General features: G+C 39.4%; 1 long non-coding RNA gene across 1 annotated transcript; it reads right to left on the bottom strand.

Annotated features, from left to right (window-relative positions):
* Positions 1-1,814: 1,814 nt before the first annotated feature.
* On the bottom strand, positions 1,815-16,347 carry LOC121632605. Its single transcript, XR_006008932.1, has 3 exons — positions 16,337-16,347; positions 15,828-15,832; positions 1,815-1,894 (listed from the first exon to the last, which is right to left on the bottom strand). It is a non-coding gene; the product is annotated as an uncharacterized LOC121632605 (long non-coding RNA).
* Between the last annotated feature and the right edge of the window lie 5,112 nt (positions 16,348-21,459).

The raw sequence follows: 21,459 nt of genomic DNA, 5'->3' as shown, positions 1-21,459 counted from the left end.
AAAAAAAGTAAAGTGTGGTTTTTTAGCTTCTGTGTGACATCACAATGAGTCAGAAAAACATGTCAGAAAACTGTGCAGCGTTGCATTGAAGCCCCGCAAGAGAATTTGGGCATTTTTTTAAACTTAAACAGCCTCCACAGCTGTGTGATGAACTCCACCTTCATAAAATGAAATGACAGAATGCCCACTGGCTACGGACAGCCATTCACGTTAATTTGTCAACATTGTGAAGATTAACAAAGACAATAATCACCAAAAGTTTTAAGTGACAAGATTGAGTAATGTCACTGGACCGAACAATGAAAATTAATTTAATTTCAGTTCAGTTTTATTTACATGGTAAAATTCATGACAAAAGACATCTCAAGACCGACTCTTCTAAAAATTTAAAATGTAAATGTCAGGAAAAAAATAAGCAAATTTAAATAGGTTTGCTATAGGAATCAACCTCAGCTTTAATTCCCTGAGATTTAAAATCTAAGCAGAGCAGAGGCAGAAATGACCATGACCGCATTCTTTTCATGATTTTAAAATGATGCATCAGCAGCTTTACAGATGGAGTTGAGCAAAGCAAATGCCACACAAGAGAGTTATCAGTAAGTCATCATCCATCTAAACGCCTGTTTTTTTCAGAGCTCTCTCTAGCAGCAAAGTCAAATCTGATCTAGTTTTTGTCCTGCTTGGATATTTTAGCTCTTCTTCCTCTTTACCTTTTCATGTCTTGGGTCTGTTCACCATTTGTTTCCTACACAAAACTTTTTTTGAAAGAACATTTTATCTTTTTCTAACTGTGATGAAGAACACACAAAAGAGGGAAACATGAGGTGTTCTGGGCACGTCCCACCAGGAGAAGGCCCCGGGGAAGACCCAGGACATGCTGGAGGGACTACATGTCTTGGCTGGCCTGGGAATGCTTCAGGTGAATGTGGCCCAAAAAAGGGAAGTCGGGGCTTCCCTGCTTAGGCAGCTGCCCCCACGACCCAACTCTGGATAAGCAGAAAAACTGGATGGATTCTTGGAGACACCAAAGGTATTGGCTCTCCACTTTGGTTTGGTTCATGTCTGGAACATTAACATAGACTAGGTTTATGATCCATACTGCTGCCAGTCACCAAGGGCAATCAAAATGTTTTGAATTCACTTTTAGTCGATCTTTAAACATGAAAGCATGGATACATACTGCCTTGAATCAGCAGTTCCGGCTGCTGGTGACCAGCATAGCATGGTTTAACCACCACAGCCTACCGGAAATCGCAGGGGCAGTGTTGAGCAGAATAGCTGACATGTGACCAGCGCAACAAATAAACCAGAGAAGAAGATAAGGATCAGGAAGGGAACAGAAAAAAACCAGAAGAAGAATGAAGATGAGGACAACCACTGAAGGAATTGATTCAACAGTCATAGCATTGCAAAAGGAGGTATGATAATGATGACGTATGAGTTAACTTATGTGAGCCAACGTCAGTTTTAGGCACCGTTTAGCAGTGGTAATGCATCGCTATAAAGTTGTTTTCAACTGCCCAACACACCCTAAACACTCGCATGTATTCTTTCTTTGAAAGCTCGCACAATTTCTGCAGTTGTCGTCCTTGTCTGGTCCTCTTCTTCTTTGTTTGTTTCTTTATGTAAGCTATTCTGCTCAGCACTGCCCGTGTGACTTATGGCGGTATTGCTCTGTTTTCTGGGTCCAGCGATGGATAACTAAGCTAAGTTATTATTATAAATTCTTACCTGCTAAATTATTACCAATAATTTGAGAAACACAAACAATTCACAGTGGAACATGATGTTGTTTACTTCGGAAGGATGGCAAAATAAGATAAGATAAGATAAGATAAGATAAGATAAGATAACTTTATTAATCCCGAGGGGGGAAACTACATTGCCAAGGACGCTTAACACAAAAACATACAACATCAACACTACATTAATAGACTCTGCTACACTCCATTACGACATCATTGCAACACAGAACACAACCATTAAAACATACAGATAAAAAGAAAATCATAAAAAGTGCTCATTATAAAAGCGCACAGCAGCAGGAACAAAAGACTTCCTTAAACGTTCAGTTGAGCACCGAGGCATCACCTATCGCCCACTAAAAGAGCTCTTAAGTTCACTTAGAACACTGTGGAGAGGATGGTCTGTGAAAGACAGAACAGTTCTTAGTTTGGTCCTCATCCTCTTGTCCACAATAATGTCCACAGAGTCCAAGCTCAGCCCTACCACTGAGCTGGCCTTTTTAATCAGTTTGTTCATCCGATTTTTGTCTTCCGAGGTGATGCTCCCACCCCAACAAAGTACAGCATAAAACAAGACACTGGCCACGATCCCCTGATAAAAGACAGACAGGAGCCTCCTGCTCACATCAAAAGAATGAAGCTTTCTCAGAAAGAACAGTCTGGACTGGGCCTTTTTGAAGACAGCTTCACTGTTCTTCCTCCAGTTCAATTTATGGTCCAGATGAACTCCAAGATACTTATAACTTTCAACTATTTCAATAGCCTGGCCTTTGATGACCACTGGAGAGACTGTTCCCCTTTTTCTCCTAAAATCAATAATTAACTCCTAAATACATAAAGAGGAAATTCCATTAAATATTCAGAAAAAAAAGCATCTTGTGGACACTAGAGGATCTCTTGGTCTGCAGTGTTACATTAATGTTAACAAGTCCTTTTAACAAATGAGACTTCATAATTCTTTAACGTGGGGGGCTCATCTTGTGACTATAAAAAGTAATTTCTGCTACTGTTGTTGATGCAAGACACAAACAGGTTCATTGGAAAATACATAATGTCTCTGGAATGACAGTGATACATGCTGATTTAAAGTGTTGTGGGAAACGCTGTGATTATTCAGTTGCAATAACCTTTGGATGTTATTGATGTCACTCAGCCAATGTTTCTGGGTCTGGTAGGGTTTTTATCAAACCAGCTGCCAGGAAAATATTGCAGGTTGTCATTTCTCATTTCTCAAAGCTAGAATTATATGTACCATATGCAGTACCATTTTCCATAGGCAAGTACTATGTGTTTTTATTTATTTATTTATATTATTATCATGAATACTTAAAATGTCATACCTATTTCACTTTTGCCTTTGCTGTTGGGACACATGCACAAAAACTTGTTTTGAATAAATAAAACATGAATGTAAGCACTGATAGCAAACAAAAGGGTCCTTATGAGGTGGTGGTGGTACAGTTAACTTGAAAAGATTCAGACTATAATCAGATGGAATAATCTGTCAGTGCAGTAATTACATTTCAGATTTCCTGAAATAAAAAAGAAAACTCTGAGGCTTCAGACAAGTAAGAAACATCTGAAAACAAGTGGTGAAACATTCACTCAAAGAAAAACTAAAGACGATTCTTCCGGATTCAAATCAATAATAATAGATGAGGTTTTTTACAGCATTTTCCAAGACACATTGACTCCCTCATCATCATCATTCATCCACTGGTGGTGGGAAGTAGTGATGTGTCATAGCCAAAGATTTTGTAGTGAATCACAAGAGTCGGCTCCCAGTTTCTTTCTTTCACTGCTTCACTCTCACATTGCTCAGCAGTGATGTGCTCTTCATGAATCTGTGGGGGCAGAATTTTTATTTTGATGGGCACACCAGTCAATTCCACAGCAGGAAAGACTAGGGTCATATCATTATGTAAAGAAATAAAAGCCTCCTAGAAGTCAGGGAATGTCGTGGTACAAACCAGGTACACAGAGAGAGCTGGAACCCAGATTTAAATAACATTTCTGACAGAAAAAGATGGAGAAATTTGCTAATTAAAGTGTCATAATGTTGAGAGTTTGGTCTTTATTTTCTGGATTTGCTTGGTGTGGTTCTGTGTCAGTTGTTTATTTAAAGGTTTGATTAAAATTTATATTAAACATAACTATATTTTCTAGTGAAAAAATGCACAGAAATTAGGCTCTTATGATATATATTTTTTTAAGATTGCCCCTCATTGCTAAGTTGAATGAAAATAAAACTATGAGTGAAACTAAATTAAGAGCCATTTGGGAGCCAAAAGAGCCGACTCTTCTAAGGGAGCCGAGTCAAAAGAGCCGAAAATCTTCGAAAAGAGTCGAACTTCCCATCAGTAGTGGGTAGCTATGTGGATAGCCACATTCCTGGGAAGGAGTAATGGAAATGTTGCTCCTGTTTTGAGATAATTTATCTCAAAGTGAGAAAGAAGCTGAAAGACAAATTGACAGGAAAGTAGATTATTTCACTGAATTATAATCTGAATCTCAGGTTAACTCTGTCAGTCTTGCAGTGGTTGTGAATTATTGGGAGGCTTTGAAACAAGTTCTCACAGTTAAAACTTTAAAAGTGTCTCAGTGAGATGATTTGACTTAATATACAGTGGTTAAGTAAACAATTTTAAGATTAGTAGCTGAGAAAGAAACAAGATTAATAATCCTCACTAAATGTAACACATCACAACAATGTAATGAAAAGAAGATCCAAAAGACGTTTTGGCTGAATATAAGATTGTAAGACTTGGTTAAATAAATAGTTTTTGCAGTAAAATGAATGTCAGTGTGTCATTACAAGTCAGAAGCACAGGGAAGAAAAAAAAAATGTATATATATATATATATATATATATATATATATATATATATATATATATATATATATATATGAATATATGATGTATAAATGTCTTAACAGTTGTTTATCCTAAGCAGCTTTAGTACAAGCAGCTTGTTATATGACATCTATGAATAAAAAAAATTCTTTTGTTGTGATAAAACTGAATGAAAATGCTAGATTTTGTGTTCCAGGTGATGTATGATGAATTTAACACAGTTTTAATTATAAAACACGGCTCTGTTTTCATTGTTTTACCACTTTCACTATATTGAAACATTATTTAATTAATCAAGATCATTTGGTAAATATTTTCACTGCTCCATTATGTAACTAACATGCGTTTTCATCACCTCCTTTTTCTAATCACGTTTGTTACTTCCAACCCTCATAGCAGACATATGTAAGTGAGATATCAGTGCTCAGACTTGTGTGGGAATAGAAGAAACAAGGTGACAAAACTCGCCACGATGTTGTGTAAAGTGCAGAAAGTAATAAGCCACTTTCAATGAGCCTGAGGTTATATCTAATAAATTACTCACCTGGATTTTTCATTTTATGTAAACACTGCAAACAGATACCATAAACCCAAACACCACATCAGTTAACGTCTTCAAAATGAATCAGCAAGAGAAGAGTCCAAAAACATTTAAACAGCACTGAACTTATCATTAAACACAGTAAAGACAATCATTACTAAGTGGAGAAAATATGATCAGGGCCAGACTGGGACACAAAGTCAGGCTGGGAGTCATACACTCACTCAGGCCACCCGAGCTCATACACTACATGCAGTGTTGGAAGTAACACGTTATAAAGTACTGCATTACAGTAACAATATTACTTTTTTGTAAAGTAGGGCATTACACTTAATATATCAGTAACAAAATGACTTTACTGGACTACAGTAACATGTTTTTCTGTGTTACTCGAGCCGTGTTTGCCTATGTGTAAAGTTCTGATCTATTTTAAGTGGTGTGCATATCCTGCTGCCTGTGTGTGTGCTTTCCTGGGCATGTTGCCATAGAGATCGATTTGCGTGACGTAGCTGATTGTGCGCCAACCAAGGAAACAGAAAAATGGAGCTGGAGACAGAGACAGGGGCGAAATTCGCATTATTTTCAGTTCAGTCCAGTTTCAGTCCAAACTTGTGGCGAAAGATCCTGCTCGCCAGTCAGTGGAAGGAGTCCTTCAGCAGCCGACCCGCCTAAACAAGCAGCTGACCCACCTAAACAAGCAACCGACCCGCCTAAACAAGCAGCCGACCCGCCTAAACAAGCAGCCGACCCGCCTAAACAAGCTGCCGACCCACCTAATAAAGCTAAGCTTTTTTCAACATTTACTGGAGCGCAGCAGCCGGTAAGACAGAGATTAACAAGCTAGTTGCAGGTTCATTGTAGGAAACATGCTCCCCCTTGTCGACTATTGAATCGCCAGGTTGAGAAAAATACTAGATAAAATGATTATGAGACAAGTGTGCCAATTTCTTCCCACAGACAGGGATGTTGTTCTTGTGGTTTCAAAGCCATTTTGTTTATAATATACAGTAAACGCTATGCAGACAGGCAGTGATGTTTGTCCATGTCTACACTGTGAATTAAGAAATGGTAAAATAAAAAGTAGTGAAGTTACTTTTCAAATGCAGTAACTAGTAAAGCAATTTCATTGCAATTTACAGAAGTAATGAGTAACTAGTAACTAATTACTTTTTTAAATTAACTACCCTAACACTGATTACACGCATATGTTCACACTTGTCCAAGTGTACGTACAGACACATATGGACAAAGTAATCACCAGAGCCCATCATTCTGGACCAACATTCACAGAAAACTGCAAACCCCAAGTCCAGTGTTTGTCTCTTCTCTACCCTCATCAACAGGTTCAACCCAACAGTCAAACCAAGACTCCTGTATTAATGATGGGGTTATGTTGAGATAAACAACATGACTGTATCATTTAAATGCAATTTTACTGTAGTACACGAAGAAGCGGTGAACAGCAGCTTCCTGTGGAGGTATGTTTGGTCCACCAGGGCTCACCAAATACTTCATGCAGTAAAATATGACTTGGAATGCCACAGAAACAGAAACACATCCACATAGAGTTATCTAATACCTCAGACATGAACATTTAACCAATAAGCTTAAAAAGCTGCTATGACATAATTTACATCCAGATAAATACGCCAACACACTGATTAAGTTAAAAAGTTCCCTCATTAGCATTTAACCTGGACTAAAATGTTCCTCATTGGTCCAGTTTACAGCTGTTTCTGAGTTGGACACATTTGGACCTGTGTACAGACCAAGCAGCCAAAGGTTCCACCTGTCAGCTTAACACAGCTCATTATAATTTTTTACCTTCTGATACTAAGACATCTCATATAGGACCCACTTAATATCCAAGGCTGGAGTAAGCAGTAGCTTCATGTTTCAGCCAGCAGCAGATATAACAGCACTGCGACACACCGCAGCAAGAAGGAAGTTTTCACAGTAAGAAGCACCAGGGTCATTTTACAGCTACATAAAAAGGGTCATGAAGAATCTCAGCTAGTGATCATCATGTGATGCTCAGGTATAAATCTTCAGCTCGTCACCAGCCGGCTCACCTGTAGGACTCATTGATTAACCAGGCTGCAGCTGCTGCTGATGGAGACTTTATAAATACCACAACGCTCCCTCATCAAGTTTTTTTTTTTTTTTTTTTTTTTAAATAAGGCACCCCCTTTCATCTTTTTTTCCAAACCTATTTGTGCCACCATGCTCCTCATCCTCTCAACTCACCTTTTGCTTGTGTTGAATAATCTTAAAAAAAATCTTGACTGACCAATTGGCATCAGCTTATTAATGACAAATCGTTTAGTCTGTGGGTGGATGCCAGTAGCAGGCAGGCCAGTCAGCTGCAACAATGAGCATGATGACATTTTATGTTTTTAATTTTCATCTTTTTAAAAGATGATCATTCAGGCCACTTAAAGGCCTGGCCACCAGGACTTGTCCCGCTCCTCTTGTGTGTCCGTGCCTGAATATGGTACATTGTAAAGATCTGAAAGTCCTCCAACATTGAAGAAATGACTAGATAAAAACTGCTCAACGAGAGACTGAGCAACACTGAAGGAGCTGCAGGAGCTGTTGACTGAATGATTGATAAAACTATTGATGTTATGCATTTCATGTTTGAAAAGGTTTGTATTAAACAGATATATCAGACCAAAGAATCTATACCAGTAAAAACAGTTGGTGCCTCAGACTGTTTTGCATCCAGGTGGGAGAATGAAAACTTCAGGGATAATAGATAACCACCAGCGGATAAATGTGCCTTGGCTACCAACTCAATATTTGAAACCTGGGAAAATAAATTATCTTATTGTGCTCTTGCAAATCTCATAATAATCTCAGCAGTTTGGAAAGTAAATGGTTCTTTCTTCCAGGAAAAAATGTATCTCACAAAACAAGAGTTGAATTACTTAAAAGTTTACTGTGGCTGTCCAGGGGAATCTTGGGATCTTGTCCAGGTTGATCTCAACCTCTTTACTTCCCTCTCTGGGAATACAGAACCACAGAGATGATGTGTTACCGAACATATGTTCTTAGCTGACAGGAGGCACCCGGTGTGTCTTCTGCTGCTGGAGCCCATCTGCTTCAAAGTTGGACGTGTTGTGTGTTCAGAGATGCTGTTCTGCAGACCTTGGTTGGAACCAGTGCTTTTTGGACTTCCTGTCCTCATCTCCAACCAGTCAGTCCATTCTCCTCTGACCTCTGACATCAACAGATATTCTGGTCAAGACAACTGCTGCTCACTGGATATTTTCTCTTCTTCAGACCGTTCTCTGGAAACCCTAGAGATGGTTGTGAGTAAAGATTCCAGTAAACTCACAGACTAACAACTATGCCACATTTAAAGTCACTTAAATCGTGTTTCTTCCTCATTCTGATGCTCAGTTTGAAGTTCAGCAAGTTGTTTTCATCATGTCTACATGACTACATGTGCATATCTGCTGCCATGTGATTAGATAGTTAGTTAGATAGATAGTTGTGTTAACAAGTAACTGAACAGGAGTACCTGATGAAGTGAGTCCCCGCTTCTGATAAAGACTCGTATGGACCTGTTTCAGAGACAGGGTTTAAGGCTAGTCCCAGACTAAAATGGCTGTTGCAGTTGATTGAACTCAAAGTCACTTGAAGAGACTTATCTTAAATAAATCCCAGTTTCTGCTTATTCTGGATTAAACTAAACCAGTTGCAAGAATGATGATTAAAGCTAATTTAAGACTAAGCTTATTCTTGAACTAATCCATGAAAGATAAGATTTTATATCTGCTTAGAAATGTCCGTTAGGGAGTTTGAATTATCTAAATTATTTGAATTCAGACCAATATTCACCACAGAGGTGGGACACATGACTGTTTGCATTAAGGAGGAATCCACAGATTTGTTTTTATAATAACTTTTCCAGACTACCTTTGTATGTAAAAAGGGAATGCTTTAGAGTTAATATCTCCATGAGGAATAGAGAAGGACCTGCATTCAGAGATGTTTTCACAATGCAGCTCTTCAGTTAGATAAAGAGCGTTGAGAAATGAAAGGTTTTGTTTGTTCTTCATTTTGTATTTATCATGTACAAAATAACAACTGTGTGACTGAAGAGTTTACCAATGCTCGTTTAAATTTAGTTTCTAGTCATTGATAGATATATATGGTTTGATTATAATACAACTGTTTCATTAGTGGGGTTTTTTTCTCCATCACAGCTCTCTGTTCCAACTTCACATTTAATTCAGCTTGCATAGTTTATTTTCATCTTCTTCTTGCAGAAACTAAATGTTTTTGCTCATGAAACTTTTTGGCTAACTTCTCATGGATGTTCAGCTGAGATGTGATAGCAATGCTGCAGGAATGAAGGAAACAAATCTGTTTGGGCTGCGTCTTGCTCCTTGATCAATTTCCTTCCCTCTGAGAAAAAGATTAGTATTGTTATACGTACAAACATTCCCAAATTAATATTTTTAAATAATGATTATATTACAACAATAATTTCAAAATGAACAAAATGGATTATTTCAGAAAGGAAAGAAATATCTTATTTTGTGGTTTACTTAACCTGCCATTTATTCTGAGTTCTGCATCTGCTTTGTGCACATAGTCATCATCAGGAAAACCATCAGGAAGCTGCTGGTTCTTAAATATTCCAGACAGACAGTCTTGAGATGATCCACTAGCAATATTAAACCACTCTTTTCTGGTTCCTGCCTTTCATTCTTTTCCTTTTAATCTTATTTTTAAAAATGCCACTTTCAGGTTCTGTAAAAAGCCTCTAAATGCAGATAATATTGTGGAATCATCGTTGTTGTGGTTTCATTTCTGTGTTACATACACAACTTTGTGTGAATAACATCTTTTAATTTTACCTCGCTGAATTTTTAGATGCACACTCGTGCATGGTGTTTCTAATATCCACAAGTTCACCTAACTTAATCCAGGACTCCATAGTCTTAGACTGACAAAAGCAACCTTAAACCGAGACTAGGAAAGTGACTTAAATGTACTTGTTTAACTAGTACTAGAACTTTATCTGTGCAAAGCATAACCCTAAGTAGATCAGAAAGTATCTGCTGTTGGTTGGGAAACCTTTTAAGTTTAAAACCATTCCTTTTAATTTAGTAATTATTAATGAAAATAACCAAACAACAAGCTCACGGTGTGTTGCTATATGTTGAACCTATAGATCTGCTATTTTCTTGTGTGACATGTTTGTATAATCAAGTATGGCATGAATTCATGCAAAAAAATTGAAATTTAGGGTTTTGCCCAACAGCAGTTAAGTATAGCACAGCAGCATTGCATCCCTGTTGATGGGAAAGTCTCGGCTAAAGCCATCAATCTGGTAAAGGATCTGGTTATTATGCAAAAGCATTAAGGTTAACTTGTTTTATAAATTGCAATACTACTATAACCTGTCAACCTTGATTCCACTTTTTAATATGTATTATTGACCTAAATTAATTTGTTAAAATGCTTTTTTTTATTTGACTAAAACTAGACTAAAACCTTTTTGAGTTTTCGTCGACTAAAACTATCAAACTTAGAAATGACTAAAATGTGACTAAAACTACTAAGCATTTTCCTCATGACGACTAAAACCAAGACTAAAACTGAGATGGCCTAAATCAGATTACTCTAAACCAGCAGGGCTCCCCAATTCAGTCCTACGAGGGCCACAATCCAGCAGGTTTTCCATATTTTCCTGCTTCAATGCACCTGAATCAAATTAAATGGATTTAACAGCCAATCTTGTCCTGCACAATGACTCATTAATTTGAGTCAGATGTGTTGGAGCAGGGATACATGGAAAACCTGCTGGATTGCGGACCGAGTTGAGTAGTCTTAATCTAAGCTGAGTCTGTGAAACTGGCCCATATAGCTTTTTTCTTCTTCTTCTTTTTTTTTAACCGTCCATGGTACCTTGTTGCCCTCAGCAACATCCATCCATCCATCCATTTTCTTCCGCTTATCAGGAAGGATCCGGTTCAGTGGCCTCAGGATTTGGTCTCTGCTCTTTGAGGATGACGTGGTTCTGCTGGCTTCATCGGGCCGTGATCTTCAGCTCTCACTGGAGCGATTCGCAGCCGAGTGTGAAGCGGCTGGGATGAGAATCAGCACCTCCAAGTCCGAGACCATGGTCCTCAGCCAGAAAAGGGTGGAGTGCCTTCTCCGGGTCTGCGAAAGGGTCCTGCCCCAAGTGGAGGAGTTCATGTATCTCGGGGTCTTGTTCACGAGTGAGGGAAGGATGGAGCGGGAGATCGACAGGCGGATCGGTGCAGCGTCTGCAGTGATGCGGACTCCGCATTGGTCTGTCGTGGTGAAGAAGGAGCTGAGCCAAAAGGCAAAGCTCTCGATTTATGGTCGATCTACATTCCTACCCTCACCGATGGTCATGAGCTGTGGGTAGTGACCGAAAGAACAAGATCGCGAGTACAAGCGGCCGAAATGAGTTTCCTCCGCAGGGTGGCCAGGCTCTCTCTTAGAGATAGGGTGAGAAGCTCGGTGATCCGGGAGGGGCTCAGAGTAGAGCCGCTGCTCCCCCATATTGAGAGGAGCCAGATGAGGTGGCTCGGGCATCTGGTTAGGATGCCTCCTGGACGCCTCCCTGATGAGGTGTTCCGGGCACGTCCCACCGGAAAAAGGCCCCGGGGCCTCTTTCCGGGCACGTCCCACCGGAAAGAGGCCCCGGGGCAGACCCAGGACAAGCAGGACTGACTACATCTCTCGGCTGGCCTGGGAACGCCTTGGGATCCCTCCGGATGAGCTGGTGAATGTGGTTGGGGAGAGGGAAGTCTGGGTTTCCCTGCTTAGGCAGCTGCCCCCACGACCCTCAGCAACAACAAACCCATTTTGCCCTGTCATATCTCCAAAATGCATCCCTTTTAATCATGCAATACTTTAAAAAGGAGGGAAAACCATAGGCAACCAATAGCAATGCTGTAATTTGTCACATGACCTACTTGAAGCCACTTTGACACTCTTTTTGGCGGCCTTTTTCTAAGGAAACAGGTCTGCTATCTTGCTAAAAAAAAAGACTGTCGAAACGTTATTTCCTGGCCCTTTTCCGCCTGGAAAAAAAGCATATCTTACCACTAATAGGCGAGTAAACATTAAGTTTTGATAGTTTCATGCAACTTATTTATTAATTTAATACTGAAAACTTGTTGCCCGGAGGCAACAACGTTCCATGATGGAACATTGCATATGCAAAATATCACGGAATCACTATAGCAGCATTTTGGTATAGCAGAGATTTTGGTAGTGTGTGTTTAAATATATATTATGTTCAAAAGCATCCCTTTTATAATAATTTTGTTTTGATCTTTATATTACATTATTTTGTTTTACATTACTATATAAGCTTATATTATCTGGAGTGGAAAAAGTGCAGGAACATCCTTCCAGTCCAATAATGGAAAGGTAGCCTCCCAAAAACCACAAAAGTGAAGACTCCCATAGAATACCTCAGGGATGATCTTTTAACCCACCAGTCCATTGAAAACTTGGTCAAGCAAATCAATATATATGCTGTCCAGTGTGATCCACACACGACACTGAATGTTATCTGCCATGAAATGGAGCAGTTCACTGTCATATGTTTTTATGTCCATCTATGGGCTGCCAGTATCCCGGATGTACTGGAATTCATTCACTAAAGTTGACTGTGTGGTCAATGTCATGTCAATGCATCAGTGGGAGCAGATAAAACGCTAAATCGACTTCTGACAATACAAAGCAAATTCCTCTCAGGGAGCCTGCCCATAATAGACTTTACAAGGTGCGTCCCCTCCTATGATCACTCCTGGAATGCTTCCAAAGCCATTCCAACTGACGAGAAGCTCTGTGTGGACGTGCAAATTGTGTCATTTAAAGGGAAAAATAGTGAAGTAGTACAATCTAGTAAAAAGATAATCCAAAACTCTGGGGTTACAAGATGTATGTCTTGAACGAGAGCAGTGGGATTGTGTAAAATTCTGAGGTCCACACTGGCCCAATCTCACCAATAAATGGCATGCCAGATGTAGGGGCAAGTGACAACATTGTTCTGTGACTTGCAAGCATTATCCCAGCCAACCAACAAGCTTTTATTGATAACTGGTTCATCAGTGTGGATCTCCAGACGACTCTTGAGAAGAAGAAAATCCATAGTATCAGCACTTTATGCCCTAATCGGCTTACAAGGTGCAGTTTCTCCACAAACTTTGTTTTTTACTTATGCACCATTATGGTGCAATGTTGCTTACAGGCAACAAGCCCCCAAAACCTCCAAAAATAAAAATAAAGTTTCTTCAGATTATGTTTATTGAAACATAAAAACACTCCAAACATTTTTCCCTCACTTGCATCATAATGCGAACCATAGAGGGTAAATATTTGTCTTAAATCAAGACTTGTCAAACTACATACTCCAATGTCCATCTCTAAATGTAAAAATCATATCATTTAGATTTCTGCTTGCAAAAAATGTTATAGTTTCAGTCTGTATTGTGTGAATATGGACATTTTTCATCATCCTTCAACTTACAAACGTCTCTTGGATGGTTTGAAATGACAACTTAGAAACTCTTGATACGAGCATTATTTTCATACTCAAATCCGAGGGTATAAGTGCTGTCGTTTATTTTAATCCTCATATTCGTACCATGATAGCAATGGTTTTTCATAAACTTTTATGGTCTATGGTCATCACATATTTCCTAGAGTTTGGGGTTTTTTGGTGCACTATGTTTAGTGCACTAAAAGATTTACTATGATTGGAAATCTTTGACATATTTGCTGAAAATTTCCTAAAATATACAAAACCAGCAATAGCTAAACCTTTGGACGACCTGGAGCAACATAAACAAGGTGTAAATGTTAGCATATAGCTTTATTTAGCCGTTTGTGGCTTTTGTTGTGTCGTGTTTCTGGGTTTTTTCCTTCTTCCTGTTTAATTTAGAAAAATGGTTTTCCTTATCTTACACCTGTGCGAATGGCCTAATTGTCTTGCACCTGGCTTCATAAATCACTCATGGAAGTATTTAAGCTCCTCACATCCCTTTGTTCTTCACCATTCTGTTTCACACATCTGTTTCATGAGTGTGTAGCTTTATGTCTAGTCTGGTTCCTGCCTTGTTCAGCTTGGTGTTTGGATTTTCTGATTTGTAGTCTGCTGGCCTCAGCAGATCCTTTTGGTAAGGAGTGAAGGGAAAAGCATTTGTTTGCTCCTGCTATGAATCTGCCTTTTGGACAGTTACCAAACTTCGGGTACAAGTTTTGCTAAAAGTAGCACATCCATAAAACTGTTCGTAACATGAGCTTTTAAAGCCTTGACAGGACCGTCCAATTTAACATGGCTCCCAATGGCTGGGTTTCAAGTGGCGTCACAACCACCTCATAAGATATATGTAACAACTTTGTTCATTGAAGAGCAAATGTGTTCTTGATCGCTGGAAAATGCAGTATGTTTTCACAGTTTGATCAAAGCAAGAAACTGATCAAGGTTACTCATAAAAAAGGGAGCAAACTGATGATTTCATGAAAGTATGTCAAGAAAAGTGGTTTGTGGACCTTTATTTGGTTTCAAAAGGAGTTGAGTCAAAGCATGGCAGAGTTGGCAGTATTCACTTGGTTAAGGGTTTGTAAAGCTCTTTATTTCAGTTGGGTAGGGTTCCTCTCTATTTGCTTCTCTTTTTGTGGGAAAATTAAAGCTCATGGGGCAATAAAAGCTGTAGTTGCGTTCTTTTACTTGCAAAGATTGCAAATGCTAAGCAAGAAGCCAATAATATGTGAACTGAGTTAATCTCATCTTGAGCAGATGTCCTTGCATCATTCATCAGGGTGTCCTAGCAAGCTTTTATAATGAAGATGAAAGAGACTGGGCTCCGAAGAAGAGTGTACGCAAGAGTGGAATTGGAGAACTTATAAGCCTCCAAGCTTTTCCATGTTTTCCTTCTAGAAGCTTGTCTGAAGCAGCAGGCAGTTTGAGATATTGGACTGAATTGATGGGTATTTTTCCAATTCAAAGCATAAATCTATGATAATATATCAGCATCTATTGCTATGGGCATCACAGCTCAAGATCTTTAGGGTATCAAGTGTATAAACTTCCAAATTATGAAAATACGCTGAAAACTTCTTGCACTTGCAAGTCTGTAAAAGTCACCTGAGTGAAACCATCTATAACATTGTACAAATGATTCTTTCAGGCTCAGACATTTGAATATATCACAAAAGCTGAGTTTGTGCAGTTTGTGTTCATCAATTAACAACAATTTTTAAAACTGGCTATCGACACAGAAGTAATGGGTACAATGTAGTGTCTCACTCCACCTCCCACAACTGGCTGCTGTGAACAGAGCTTTAAAGACATGGATGATGAGAGAGCTGTTGTACTGTTTCCCCATGGTATTTTCACCACAACATTTTGTGTATTTGTTTCAATGTCTCGGGAAATTATACCAGCTTCTAAGTAAAGGCTATAAACTGTATTTATCAAACAAAGAAAAAATGTCTGTTTCATATTAGCTTTTTGCTTCAACATGTTTAAAATGAGCCAGTTCACATTAAAACAGTGAAGCGGAGGCACGTGTGGCTGTTTTCTTCTGCATTTGGTAAAAAGTGTTTTAAGATTTCACTTTTATTTCCCTGTTCTGTAGTCATCTTCATCCTTTCTGTCAAATTTCTTACAAGTTGACATCACATGTTCTGTTGTCTCTTCTTGATTAGAAATTTCACATTTACCTATTATGCACTGTGTTCCAGTGTGTTCCAGTATAAGTCTGGATATTATCCTCTCATTCTGTTTCTTCCAGACCATCTTCTCCCACTTTACTTCAAATTCTATAAAGCCATTGTTCTTTTCTCTTTTTCTCATTGCTTTTGCTGTCACTCCTTCGTTCTACTCTCAATAATACCTTGTACTTGTGTTGTCCCTGGTAAATCCCATAGCCATGTGCCTATTATTTAGGCCACTGCTCAAAAAATTTAATACCAATAATGAAATGGGTAAATCTCTGCAACCACAAAGTCTGTTTGAATACTTTTGGAGTCATAGTAAAGGGGATATTTATAAGATTTGTTAAAATATTTAAATATCAGTATATGTATTACTGGTGAAAAAAAAGAGATGACGGCACAAACGAAAGAAGTTTCACACTTAAAAAACTAAAAAACACAAAGCAAATGCTTTGCTTCAACCACTTGGATGACGTGGAATATTTCTTTGAAATGATGCACCTGTAGCTCTAAACCTCTTTAGATCACAGTACAATATGTTAACATTATCTCTGCAAAGGCTAACGCTGATAAAGGAAAGGAGTGTGGTACACACATAAGGATTTTTTTAATCTGATGAGATTTTTTATCTTGTCAAGACCTCACATGTGAAGATAAAAATGAGGCATTTAAGAGTGTTGATCATACTGTGTGTGGTGGCTCAGATAATCTCATCACAGAACAACACACACAACATGATGCTGTCCTGTAACCGATCTACAATCTGGTCCTCCAAGCCAGAAATCTTGTGTGATCAAATATAGTCTAACAAAAACGAAGAAGAAGAACCATGGCAACAAACGGAAAACACAACACCCAGCATGGCAGAGGACATATATATATAAATGATGAAGTAACGACAGTGGTCTTGCAACTATTATTAACAGAAAAATCCAGAAAAAAAAAAAAAAAAACAGACTGGAGACAGCGTGAACACGGACTTTATATCCTTCCTTGCTCCCCAGTCAGCTTGCTCTCTGATTGGCTACATTCCGTTCCACCATCCACACAGTCACAACTCAGGAGTCGTCGGCTTTCTTCACACACATGAAGACATTTGGTTGTAAATATTGAACATGTTCATTACTTCTGATTTTTTGTCTACAATCTTATAAGACTTAAGATAATTGGGCATTTGCCGTCCTTGGTTGGGAAGGGGAAACAGCTTGATAATCTTTAGGTGTTTACCCAGCCTTAGAGAGCTTTTACTACAGACCAGGACCTGTCCTAAAAATGGATGTGTTGGCACAGTTTGGCACCAGCAGTTTACTTTACTTTTTCTTCATCTTGCACCATTTTTAGTTTCATGATGTGCTCTGAAAACATTTTATAAACTGGGATTTTAGAGGTACCTTATTAAAATAACCACAGTCCTTTGATTGTCCTGTTGTTTACGAGGAACGCTCCCCCTCGCCGAGATCACGATCATGGCTGAGAGATTACCCACCTTTTCGTTCGAAACTACATCACTGGTTGGAAGAAACATTAAATGAGTAAGAAATTGGAAGCATCTGTTTTTTCTTTTCATTTTGCACATTTCATAATGCCTCAGCCGGGCATACCAACAGCATTATTCTATTACATGTTTGGACTGCGTCTCAATCACATGGTGCAAACAAATGTTATGATGTGCTGTCAAACTAAGAGGGTTTGATGCAGCTGGGCCATTATGAGCAAACGTATATGAGCTAAATAAAATGGTCCCTGATAAGACTGCCTGATTTATCTCCTTGTTTTAGTGGAAGCCAATCACAGTGGATAGTTTAAGTTTGACCTCTTTGATTGAATCAGGTGAGTGAGCTGAATATCACATACTTTGCTTGAGACATGGGAGTGTATAGTTTGGAATAACGTCACCACATACTTTGCAGTGAATCATAGTTTTGGAGGCTAGAGGTCTGAAAAATAAGAGGGGGTGTATGAAGTGACCTTATGATGTTGTAATTCAACGTAGAGTCACTTTTTCTAAAAATAACAGCCAGTTTGGACTAAAATAGCAGCTCTATTTCTGGTTGGTGTTTCTGTTGGACGCCTGTGGTTTAGTCTCTCCAGGGGTGTGCATGCTAGCAAAGGGGAAGAGGGAGGAAGAGAGGGAGGGAATGTGTTGTTTTGATTTTATTCTATCCCCCTTAAAAAAAAACAGGAATGAGGGATAGAGGCTTCAGCTGGAACCCTTTCAATCATCCCTCCAAACTACCCACAGTTGTCTAAATCATTAAACTCCCAGTCTACTGTGACTCCACTGTGCCAGTTGCAAAAGCCAAGTGAATTCTTTTGTGGGAAAGCTGGTCATTTGATTTAAGACTGAGGTCCCAGCTAGTATGGCTTGATAATATGTCATCCCAGTCAACAATCTGGTCTAATGACTGGAAGCAGATTGATACCATTTGTTTTGGTTGTCCTCGCCTGCCTGGAACAGCAGGGTAAGCTTAGACCTAAGCCCTTGATAACGATGAAGGTTAAGAATTATGCCATCTTTCATTGTGACTCCTTTTCGAGTTTATTTAGAGACAGTGGGATGTGAATTATCACAATGTCAATATATTACCCATTTGACTTAAACTCCCCCCACCCACTACCTCTAATTCTTAGTTGCTCCATGGGCCACTTACAGCTGATGTGTCGCACTTAAAGGTATCCCTGTTTAGGTTGACTTGCCTTTAAAAGCTTTACAGCTGCAACAACTTCCAAGAGGCTTTTTGTGTCCCAAACACAGACGGAGGAATGTGTGTTTTACAAAAACAGACCATGGAGGATATTAGCCCAAAACACAGTGTGTGGGGAGTAAAATAACAGTGACAAACTTGAGCTGCTGTTTGTAACATTGACGGATCAGCTTGAAAAAGTGTCTTTCAGTCATATTAATGTACAGAAATAGTGACGTAACGCTGCTGTAAAATGTGTTAAAAATTTTAAAAACTTAATGCAAACTATTCCTGGTCATAGTCTGATTAGTCTGATTACATTTTTAATGGTATATTTATACAATCACCCTTTAAATTTATTTGGTCTGGCTGTTTATTTCTTGTTAACACAAATATCTAAAGAGTCAGTCACATGAACCAAACACATGTAGTCATGTAGACGTGGTGAAGACGACTTGCTGAAGTTCAAACTGAGCATCAGAGTGAGGAAGAAAGGGGATTTAGGTGACATTGTGGCATGGTTGTTAGCAGTGTTGGGGTAGTTAATCTAAAAAGTAATTAGTTACTAGTTACTCATTACTACTGTAAATTGAAATTAAATGGCTTTACTATTTACTGCATTTGAAAAGTAACTTCACTACTTATTACTTTACTTTACTATTTCTTAATTCACCGTGTAGACATGGACAAACATCATAGCCAAATCATCACTGCCTGTCTGCATAGCGTTTACTGTATATTATAAACAAAATGGCTTTGAAACCACAAGAACAACATCCCTGTCTGTGGGAAGAATTGGCACACTTGTCTCATAATCATTTTATCTAGTATTTTTCCAAACCTGGGCGATTCAATAGTCGACAAGGGGAGCATGTTTCCTACAATGAACCTGCAACTAGCTTGTTAATCTCTGTCTTACCGGCTGCTGTGCTTCAGAAAATGTTGAAAAAAGCTTAGCTTGTTTAGGAGGGTCGGCAGCTTGTTTAGGTGGGTCGGCAGCTTGTTTAGGTGGGTCGGCTGCTTGTTTAGGCGGGTCGGCTGCTGAAGGACTCCATTCACTGACCGGCGAGCAGAATCTTTCGCCACAAGTTTGGACTGAAACTGGACTGAACTGAAAATAATGCGCATGTCGCCACTGACCAAATTCCCCTGTCTCTGTCTCCAGCTCCATTTTTCTGTTTCCTTGGTTGGTGCAAGCTACGTCACACAAATCGATCTCTATGGCAACATGCCCATGTAAGCACACACATAGGCATCAGCATGCGCACACCACTTAAAACAGATCAGAACTGTACACATAGGCAAACACGGCTCGAGTAACACAGAAAAACATGTTACTGTAGTCCAGTAAAGTCATTTTGTTACCGATATTTCAAGTGTAATGCACTACTTTACTTGGTTACCCAAAAAAGTAATATTGTTACTGTAAAATGTTACTTTGTAACATGTTACTCCCAAAACTGGTTGTTAGTCTGTGAGTTTACTGGAGTCTTTACTTACAACCATCTCCAGGATTTCCATAGAATAGTCTGAAGAAGAGAAAATATCCAGTGAGCAGCAGTTGTCTGGACCAGAATGTCTTGTTAATGTCAGAGGTCAGAGGAGAATGGACAGACTGGGTGGAGATGATAGAAAGACAACAGGAAGTCCAGTAAGCACTGGTTCCAACCAAGGTCTGCAGAACAGCATCTCTGAACACACAACACGTCCAACCTTGAAGTAGATGGGCTCCACCAGCAGAAGACCACACCGGGTGCTTCCTGCCAGCTAAGAACAGGAAACTGAGGCTACAATTCACACACACTCACCAACACTGGACAATAGAAGATGGAGAAACGTTGCTGGTCTGATAAGTCTTCATTTCAGCTCCACATTCAGACGCTAGGCTCAGAATTTGGTGGAAACATCATGAAAACATGGATCCATCCTGCCTTGGCTCTATGGTATCTCCTTCCCCTTCAGACTGAGTATTGCTGCTGACCATGTCCATCCCTTTATGACCACAGTGGAGCATCTTCTGATGCTACTTCCAGCAGGATAATGCACCATGTCACAAAGATCAGATCATCTCCACCTGCTTTCTAGAACATGACGATGAGTTCACTGGACTCCAACTTCCTCCACAGTCCCCAGATCTTAGTCCAGTAGAGCAGCTTTGGGATGTGGTGGAACGGGAGATTCTCATCATGTGATAATGGAGCAAACTCTCTGGGGAAGGTTTGCAACACCTTGTTCTAATAATAATAATAATGGATTAGATTTATATAGCGCTGTTCAAGGCACCCAAAGCGCTTTACATTGTGAATCCATTATTCATCCACTCCTCACTCATACCTGGTGATGGTAAGCTACGTGTGTAGCCACAGCTGCCCTGGGGCAAGCTGACGGAAACGTGGCTGCCAGTCTGCGCCTACGGCCTCTCCGACCATCACCGAACATTCATCCACACATTCATACACCAGCGATACCAACACTGGAGGCAAGGAGGGTTAAGTGTCTTGCCCAAGGACACAACTACAGATGACTGCGGGAGTGGGAATCGATTTGCCGACCTTCCCATCATTGGACGACCTGCTCTACCGCCTGAGCCACTGTCGCCCCCAAAAAACACCAAAAATCAAGACAGTTCTGTATTATTTGCAAGGGCTATAGAGTCGTAGCAGGTTGTCCATGTTAACGATCAGCAGAGACAGTAGTTGATATATTAAGTTGCTGCATTAGCTATGTGTGTTAGGTGGGTATTCGGGTTCATTTTAGAAATTCTGATAATTTGACTCTGCAAAAAGAGAGCTGTTTTGAATACCAAAAGGGTTTCTAAGTTGAACTACATATGAATTTGTAATTTAGCAAAGCTTTACCATGTGTGCATAAAAATGTATCTTTTAAAAATGTCTCAGAGTAAATGTTCCGACT

The sequence above is a fragment of the Melanotaenia boesemani genome, chromosome 21, assembly GCF_017639745.1.
Source record: "Melanotaenia boesemani isolate fMelBoe1 chromosome 21, fMelBoe1.pri, whole genome shotgun sequence".
Taxonomy (NCBI): Eukaryota; Metazoa; Chordata; class Actinopteri; order Atheriniformes; family Melanotaeniidae; genus Melanotaenia; species Melanotaenia boesemani.
The sequence above is the reverse complement of the archived record's forward strand: the minus strand, read 5'-3'. Positions and strand labels throughout refer to the sequence as shown.